Below are 9,405 nucleotides of genomic sequence, written 5' to 3'. Positions count from 1 at the left end.
AAATTTCTTCTGCCATTACTAATACAAACTTGGAGCAATGCTTGTGTTCAGCTACCACTGTCTCTTACTGCTGAGCAAATTGCCTGGGGACTAGGGAAGAGACATTTTCTTTCAGAACACCCACTGTTCTAAAAGGCTGCAGTCACCATCACTTGTCTGTAAGAAATACATTCCAGTGTCTATCATGTAAATAACGAATGACCCATTTAAAAGGTGTAGCACACTCTTGTCTCTGCCTCAGCAAGTTGTGAGTTCTTGTCCCTGCCTCAGCAAGTTGTGAGTTCTTGTCCCATCGTACACACTTCATTGCCGAACTGAGGGAGTATTATGCTGTTGGAATGCTCTCTTGTTAATCTGAGACTCCGTCAGTTCTTTCACACTGATGTAAAACATACTGAGGCTCTATCTGAAAACAAGGAAAGTTCCCCCAATCTGTTGAGTGGTATTTATCCATCAAACAATATCACAAAATAAACAGATTATCTGGTCATTATCCTATTTCTGTGCTTGGGAGCTTGCAGTAATAATTACCTGCTATGTTTTTTGCATTACATTAGTGATCACACCTTAGAATTGATTGTAAAACATCATGTGATGTTCTGAAGCCAATATATGAATGGAAATGACCCCAAATATTAAATATCAGCAGCTAACTAATATTAAAGTGAGGATTGGGCCTCCTCTAGTGCCAGTTGGGAGCCCTTCATCTCAAGCCCAATTTAATATTGTCAGTAATATGACATAATGATGCAGAACTAGAAGAAAATTAGATTTATGCTATTTTGGATTTATGGATTATTTTTATGCTGATTCTAAGAAAATTTATAAACCTTTGTTTTCATAAAAGAGATTGCACAGCTGTAACACAGCATGAGATCTGTATTATCTTGTGTTACAGCGTGAAAACTGGTGAAGAATGGAGATTTCCAGCAGAATCCAGAACCAGCAATGTCACAGTCCCTGGACATCATCTTAAAGAAGCCTTGAAATACAAGGTTTGGGTGCAAGCTCTGAATGCATTAGGAAATGCAACTTCCAAGAGGTTAACTTTTGAGCTCAATGATATAGGTAAGAGTTATAATTTATTCAATTACAAATGCATTTGAAAATTCCAGGCTTCACACTACTCTGGTTCAGTAGGTATACATTTAAGTAATTTGCTATTGAGCCACATAATTAGAAATGTGCAGTTTCCTCCTGAATCTGTTGTATAATTCCTGATGGGAAATACATTTTTGTGGATATTGGGTGTGGACAAGATTAGATTTAGTTGTAGTGAATCACAACACTGAACAAACCAAGGAGCTTAAAAACTGTGGGAACTCCAAATTATTCCTGCTGTCACCTTGGCACAAATACAAAAGAGGAAGAAGTGAATTTTAAACTGGGACCCAAATACATATAGTTCTGGTCCAGCATGAAGGCATCCATAATGATCCAATGGGGCTCAAGTTCCACTTGCCCTAGACATGCCATCAGCAGGGAAAAGTGAGGCCAGGTGGTGATCAGGAGATGCTCTGTGGACATCTGAAGATACCACAACTTTAGCCAGTCAGTGGATCAACTAGAAAACCAGGAGTTAAGCTCAACCTCCTGTTCAGGAGGCAAGTAGTGCTTTAAAAAAAACATTTATTTGAAGTGCATATCAAGGAATTTCCAAGCCTGAGTTCCAGTGTCACCCTGATGCAAACACCCATGTCAAAATTTACAGCCATTAGTAACTACTGCATGTGCCCCTGGTGGCGTGGGAACCTGTTAATTCTCTCCAACTGAAAGGAATTTCCTCTGATATTTGTCAGGTTGCTGGTCAAGGTCACCAGTGGGTGTGATTAGGTGGAACTAACCTAAGGAGTTTTGTGGTCTTAATCATGAACAAAAATCACAGAGATAAGTGCAAAAAACAGCAAACACGTCCTGCAGGTGTCTGCTAGGCTGAATGTCCTCTGAAATTCACCTGAAGGACTGCTATAACTTTGACAGAAGACTGAAATGTCTGAAGCACTGCATAGATAGATTTCCGCAGTAATGGTACCTGATCCAAAAGAAATTCTCCAAGACCATCTTTTACTGAGGAGGGGAGAAAGTTGGGGGAATTATTAATCTAGTTTTAATCTAACAATGTCTTCTGTTTGAATAGTTATGCCTGACACTCCGAAGATCATAAAAGCTGAATTTATAAACAATTCAGCATCCAAGACCATTATTCACTGGAAAAAATCAACACCAAGTGCAAAATGTGATTTTGAAGTGAAATATAAAATAAAATCAGAACCAGGAATCAGCTGGACTCTGGTAGGTTCCAGATTTGTGGCAGAATTCAGGTTTACTTTGCTTGTATTGTTCCCTTTTGTCTTTCTGGTCTTCCCTAGATAGATTTAGTAATCAGTTTGTGCCAAGATCCATACTTGGGGTCAGATTCTTCATTTGGAGGCACCTGATAATATTCATAACTGGAAATATGTGCTGAATGGAATTAAAACTTGGGTGTAATAATCTGTCTTCCTCCAGCAACTGTCAAGCCTTTTATGCTGCTTTTAACCAACTCCAGCAGATTTTCTTAGAAATGATTTTAGCCTTGAATTTGGTACAATAAGCAACCTGATTTAGAATAAATAAGTACTGGATGTGGGGTAGAGGAGTCTCTGGACAAGCATTATTTTGTACTTCTGAAAACTTTGTCATAGGTCTGCATTTTCCTCCCTTCTCTTTGGCGGATCCTCAGGATGGAGGGACTTGCTTCCACTCCAGCTCTGTGGGGGCAGATGAGGCCAGTGAGGGAGCTGCAGACTGTGCCACAGGTGGGGCAAGAGGTGCTTGATGGGGTAGGTAGTATGGGAGGAGGTGTGCTCCTTCTGGCATTTACACTGGGCTTCTGTATGGTCTGATCAAGACTCTTGGGGTTCTCAGTAGCCTCCCAGATGCACCTTTGCCATTTTAATTGGTCACAGGCCAGAATTCCCACAAGCCAGTGAGGATACTACATTTTTTCTCAGAGATTTTGAGAACATCCTTGAAGCATCTCTGCTGTCTTCTTTTTAATCTCTTACTCTGATAGAGCTAGGAATAGAGTGCCTGTTTCGAGAGTTTGATGATGTGCATGCAAATGCAGTGGCCTACCCATTGCAACTGGTTGAATGTAATTAGATCCTCAGTGCTGGGGATATTATGCTGGGAAAGAACACTGGCATTGGTTCACTTGTTCACTTATCCTGCCCATGAATTTGGATAATTTTGCAGGATCAGCTTTGGTTGTACGCCTCCAGGGCTTTGAGGTGCCTGCTATAGGTGGTCCAGGTCTCTGAAGGGTACAGCTGGGTAGGAATCACTACTGCCTGGTAGACCATTATCTTTGTGCTCTGTTTGAGGTCTTGATCTTCAATAGTTCTTTTACTCAAATGGCCAAAGGCTGTGCTAGCACATTGAAGGCATTATGAATTTCATCATCATTGCCAGCCTTTGCTGGGAGATGGCTCCTGAGGTAGTGGAAGTGATCTACACTCTCCAGGGTCTTCTGGTCCTTTATTGTGCAGTGGGGGCAGATTGTTGGACGACCAAAGTTTTCTACTGTTCATTTCACTGAATCATTGACGATCTGGTCTCCAAGTGTGAACATGTGAATATAGGCATCATCTGCCTCATGCAGCTTGATGACTCAGACTGGGGGGGTCACCTCGGTTCTGGAATGGAGGCAACAGAGGATGAACAGTTTTCTGTTTGTCTTGTAGATTACTTGCAGTCCAGTGGGAAGCATTTTGGAAGTGAGGTGCAGCTGTGTGTTGAGAAAGGTGGAGAAGAGATTAGGAGCAGTGGCATAGCCTTCAGTCTGTAGTGGATTTGGGTCTGTGGTGGGTCCATCAGTTAGCCTCACAGTCAACGTGTCTTCACATAGCAGATATAGGATGGAGACAAATTTGCTGAAGGCAGCCAAATTTGAGTGGATTCTCTCGAGTCCTCTCAGTTGACTGAGATGTCTCCTAGTGACTGCCACAGGGAAAGCCTATCAGATTGTCATAAAAGCTTATCTATTTTTCATAGGAGGAAATCTGCCATCCTTAACTAGTTTGGCCTGTGTTTGATTTCAGGCCCACAACAATGTAATTGACTCTTAAATGTCCTCTGAAGTGGTCTATCAAGCTGCCTGTTAAGGGGAAATTATGAGATATGAGTGTTAACCTTGCCAGCCATGCCCACATCCTGAAAAATGAATAAATTAAAAAGAATCCTCCCCTTAACCATTGCCTCTAGGTGACCAGAGTTGTTCCCTGAATGGCAGTATGGATTCTGTCCATCTAGAGGATGCGCTTATGATCTTGACTGCACGACAACCCCAAGAACAATGCAGAGATCAACCACTATGCATGGCCTTTTCATCCTTGGAGATATTATATCTGTTGTGTAACGCTTTGGTATTAGTACAAAGAGTAATGAAAGTTCTACTGGATTCAAACAAATTATGCTTGTTTCTGTGTATTTCTTTTTTATAAGCAGCAAAATGATAATTGTACCTATATGTTATGTTCCTTTGAACAGATAACTAAATAATGTTCATGTGCATTGTGATAACAAAGGCACTGTTGCTGTGAGATTATATTGTGTGGCAAACACTGTCATATGACTGAATATTTTTTACTACCTTGGATTTAAAATGAATAACAGGAAATGATGTTAAATATTTTTTCCTGTCATCTATTTTAGATTTCTAAGAAGGACATCAATGACAATTCAAGCTATCTCAGCCACTGTGAGCCCTTCAGGGAATATGAGTTTCAGATCCGCTGCAGCCATGTTCAAGGCTATAAGTACTGGAGTGAGTGGAGCAGGTCATTTATAATCAAAACCCCTGAGGCAGGTGAGTGGAATGCATTTAGTGGTGAGATAATGGAAACGTATACTCAGCTGCACCGTGTGTTAAATATGAACAACACGTGGTCCTTGAGCAAATTTGTTTTGCAAGGTTTGTGTGTGAGTGTGTTGATGGGAAAGAAAGGGAGATCAGATGTGGACAGCAAATTTAATATTGTATACAATTGCTTCAGAAGGAATTTCTTACTAGAGAAGAGATTACATTTGGTGGGATTAGATTAGATACTTGGGTGCACTTTCACTTCAGTAAAAGCAAAGTATTCTGTTTATAACATAGAACATTACAGCACAGTACAGGCCCTGATGTTGTGCCAACATTTTATCCTGCTCTAAGATCTATGTAACCCTTCCCTCCCACATAGGCATCCCTTTTTCTATCATTCATGTAAGAGTCTCTTAAATGCCTCTAATGTATCTGCCCCCACAACCTCTGCCAGCAGTGTGTTTCACGCACCCACCACTCTCTGTGTAAAAAAAAACTTACCTCTGACATCCCCCCATACCTTCCTCCAATCGCCTTAAAATTATGCACCTTCATGTTAGCCATTTTCGCCCTGGGAAAAAGTCTCTGACTGTCCACTCAATCTATGCCTCTTATTATCTTGTACACCTCTATCAAGTCATCTCTCATCCTCCTTCTCTCCAAAGAGAAAAGCCCTAGCTCACTCAACCTATGCTCATAAGACATGCTCTTCAATCCAGGCAACATCCTGATAAATCTCCTCTGTACCCTCTCTAAAGTTTCCACATCCTTCCTATAATGAGGCGACCAGAACTGAACACAATATTCCAAGTATGGTCTAACCAGAGTTCTATAGAGCTGCAACATTACCTCGCGGCTCTTGAGCTCAATACCCCGACTAATGAAGGCCAGCACTCCATAAGCCTTCTTAACAGCCCTATCAACCTGCGTGACAACCTTGAGAGACCTATGGATGTGGACCCCAAGATCCCTCTGTTCCTCCACACTGCTAAGAGTCCTGCCATTAACCTTGAATTCTGCCTTCAGATCTTCCAAAGTGTGTCACTTCACACTTTTCCGGGTTGAACTCCATCTGCCACCTCAGCCCAGCTCTGCATCCTATCAATGTCCTGTTGTAACCTACAGCAAACTTCTACACTATCCACAACACCACCAACATTCCTGTCATTTGCAAACTTACTAACCCACCCTTCCACATCCTCATCCAAGTCATTTATAAAAATCACAAAGAGCAGGGGTCCCAGAACAGATCCCTGCGAAACACCACTGGTCACCAACCTCCAGGCAGAATACGCTCCATCTACCACCACCCTCTGTCTTCTATGAGCGAGCCAATTCTGAATCCACACAGCCAAGTTTCCCTGGCTCCCATGCCTCCTGACTTTCTGAATGAGCCTTCCATGAGGAACCATATCAAACGTCTTACTAAAATCCATGTACACCACATCCACTGCTCTACCTTCATCAATGTGCTTTGTCACATCCTCAAAGAATTCAATCAGGCTCGTGAGGCACGACCTGCCCCTCACAAAGCCATGCTGACTGTCTCTAATCAGCCTTTGTTTCTCCAAATGCCCATAAATCCTGTCTCTAAGAATCTTCTCCAATAGTTTGCCCACCACTGAAGTAAGACTCACTGGTCTGTAATTCCCAGGGTTATCCCTACTCACTTTCTTGAACAAAGGAACAACATTTGCCACCCTCCAATCATCTGGCACTACTCCTGTCGCCAGTGAGGACACAAAGATCATCACCAAAGGCGCAGCAATCTCTTCCCTCACTTCCCTCATATCGACATGTCCTAGCGTATCAGCCATCCTCACAAATGTCAAGGTCTCTCTCTCTGGTGAATACTGAAGCAAAGTATTCATTAAGGACCTCCCCTACCTCTTCTGACTCCAGGCACATGTTTCCTCTTTTATCCCTGATCAGTCCTACCCTCACTCTAGTCATCCTATTCTTCACAAACGTGTAGAACGCCTTGGGGTTTTCCTTGATCTTACTCACCAAGGACTTCTCATGCCCCCATCTAGCTCTTCCAACTCCATTCTTAAGCTCCCTCCTGGTTACTTTGTAACTCTTCAGAGCCCTGTATGATCCTTGCTTTCTAAATCTTATGTAAGCTTCTTTCTTCCTCTTGACAAGATATTCTATGTCTCTTGTCAACCACAGTTCCTTCACTCTACCATCCTTACACAGCCTCAATGGGACAAACCTATCCAGAACCCCAAACATGTACTCCCTAAACAACCTCCACATTTCCCTTGTGTACTTCCCCAAAAACATCTGTTCCCAATCTACACTCGCAAGTTCCTGCCTAACGGCATTACAATTCTCTCTCCCCCAATTAAATACTTTCCCATATTGTCGGCTCCTATCCCTCTCCAAGGCTATGGTAAAGGTCAAGGAGTTATGGTCACTGTCTCCAAAATGATCTCCCACCGAGAAATCTGAAACCTGATCAGGCTCATTGCCTAGTACCAGGTCCAGTATGGCCTCTCCTCTAGTCAGCCTGCCTACTTACTGTGTCAGGAATCCTTCCTGGACACACCTAACAAACTCTGTCCCATCTATCCTCTTTATCCTCCTTAGGGAGGTCCCTATCAATATTAGGGAAGTTGAAATCACCCATGAAAACAACCCTGTTATTTTTGCACCTTTCCAAAATCTGCCTCCCAATCTGCTCCTCAGTGTCTCTGCTGCTATTGGGGGGTCTGTAGAATACTCCCAATAGGGTGATCGCTCCCTTCCTGCTTCTGACTTCCACCCAGAAGGCGATCCCTCCAGGACGTCCTCCCTTTCTACAGCTGTGACACTGTCCTTGATCAGCAAAGCCGCTCCCCCAGCTCTCTTACTTCCGTTCCTCTCCCTTTTGAAACATCTAAACCCCGGAATATCCAGCAGCCATTCCTACCTTTGCAACAGCCAAGTCTCTGTAATGGCCACAATGTCTTAGTTCCATGTACTTACCCATGCTCTAAGTTCATCAGCCTTGTTCCTGATATTTCTCGCATTAAAGTACACACACTTCAGCCCATCCAACTGACTGCAATTTTGCCCTTTCAAATGCCTATCCTCCCTCACAGTCTTTCTACACTCTGCATCTACTTGTACAGTAAATGAAACAAGCTCTGACCTATCACTCTGGTTCCCATCCTCCTGCCTAACTAGTTTAGTCTGCTATTTCTCACCCTGATCTCCATCACTTTTTATACACCACCTTTCCTTAACCACTCAACATCACCCCTCCTAACACTTTCATTTTCTGTTGCACTCTCCCTCTTTTTCTCTCCTCTCTGCACCACATCACTCCCACTTCTTGCTATCTTAAGAAGTGGAGTTGTTGTGGAGGGATCTTTCTGATATGATGTGAGATCAGATACCTTGAACACTTAAGAGTATTCCAAACATTCATGTCCAAACCAGCATTCCCTGTGGCATCAGGAGGTCAGAAATATATTGATATTGACTAAGTAGACCTCAGGAAGATGATTACCCTGTACAGGTGTGCCTGGCAAGGTGAGTGGGTGTAGTAGTAAAACAAGCATTCCTTGCACACTAGATTATAAAACTGCATTGTACCCTGATAAATCCCATTGGCCAGTGTGGTCCAAGAATCCATTAACTGGTCTGGGATTAAAAGGTGGCAGCAGTGGCATTGCTGGACTAGGAAGGGAGAGAAACATCTTCCAGTGAGTGCTGTTGCGCACAGTATCTCCTGCTACCTGCTGGAAGTACACATGTGTGGACATTAGTTGTAATTTGGCTCAAATGTAATACTTCCTGTGGTCAGCTAGCCTTCCAGTGGTCGTTTGGGTGCTACTCTGGAGGGCTATTAGTGTCCGTGAACCACTAGGTTCAGGTGAAAAAGAACAACAGGAAAAAAACATATCAATCTCTTTCATTACCTGGAACATTATTCAATTCTATCATGCCAATTTTTTTGCTGATAATTTAAATATTTTTTTCAAATTCAAATTAGATGGCAATGTATTTGTGAACTGAGACTTCTAATTTAAGGAAGGAGTGTGACCCCAATGAGTGTCATTGCAGATGTGAGGTGTTAACTGGAATTAGAGTTTCATTGACCCATTTGAAGATTCACTCAATATAATCAACTGTCGCTTCTTTTCTTTTTTAAAGTGCTTTCATCTTTTTTTTTCTAATTTTCACTCCCTGTGAAAAACATAGCTCTTCCATTAAGCTGAGCACCATTGGCTTTGAAGAATTCTGGCAGCAGATATGAGCTCACACCCATATGTACCACTTAGTGGTAGAGCTATTATACTCCCAGGACTCTAACAGTACTCAAAAATGTTTGGTAATGACCCCCTCCGCAACCCTCACCCCCCAACCACCCCCAGGTTTTAACAACATTATCAAAACATCATTAAGAACTATTTTGGGAAAGGCATTGTTGCAACATTGTATCATTACCAAACTTGATGTTTGTTGGTCTTGTACTAATCGGTGACTCTTTTTCCCTTTTTCCGTTTTCAAAAGAAAATTACTCCTTAATTGCTCTAATATTGTTTGTTCTCTTAGTGTCATGTTAAAGC

At 42.3% G+C, this 9,405-nt stretch overlaps 1 protein-coding gene across 1 annotated transcript in view; it reads left to right on the top strand.

Moving 5' to 3' along the window:
- Positions 1-943: 943 nt before the first annotated feature.
- Positions 944-9,405, top strand: part of LOC127568575 (interleukin-12 receptor subunit beta-2-like) — a 49,691-nt gene continuing 41,229 nt past the window's right edge. The window contains exons 1-3 of the mRNA XM_052012490.1: positions 944-1,068; positions 2,138-2,292; positions 4,696-4,849. The gene's annotated coding sequence lies outside the window, so the exon portion shown is untranslated. The remainder of the gene's footprint in view (positions 1,069-2,137; positions 2,293-4,695; positions 4,850-9,405) is intronic.

The sequence above is a fragment of the Pristis pectinata genome, chromosome 3, assembly GCF_009764475.1.
Source record: "Pristis pectinata isolate sPriPec2 chromosome 3, sPriPec2.1.pri, whole genome shotgun sequence".
Taxonomy (NCBI): Eukaryota; Metazoa; Chordata; class Chondrichthyes; order Rhinopristiformes; family Pristidae; genus Pristis; species Pristis pectinata.
The sequence above is the reverse complement of the archived record's forward strand: the minus strand, read 5'-3'. Positions and strand labels throughout refer to the sequence as shown.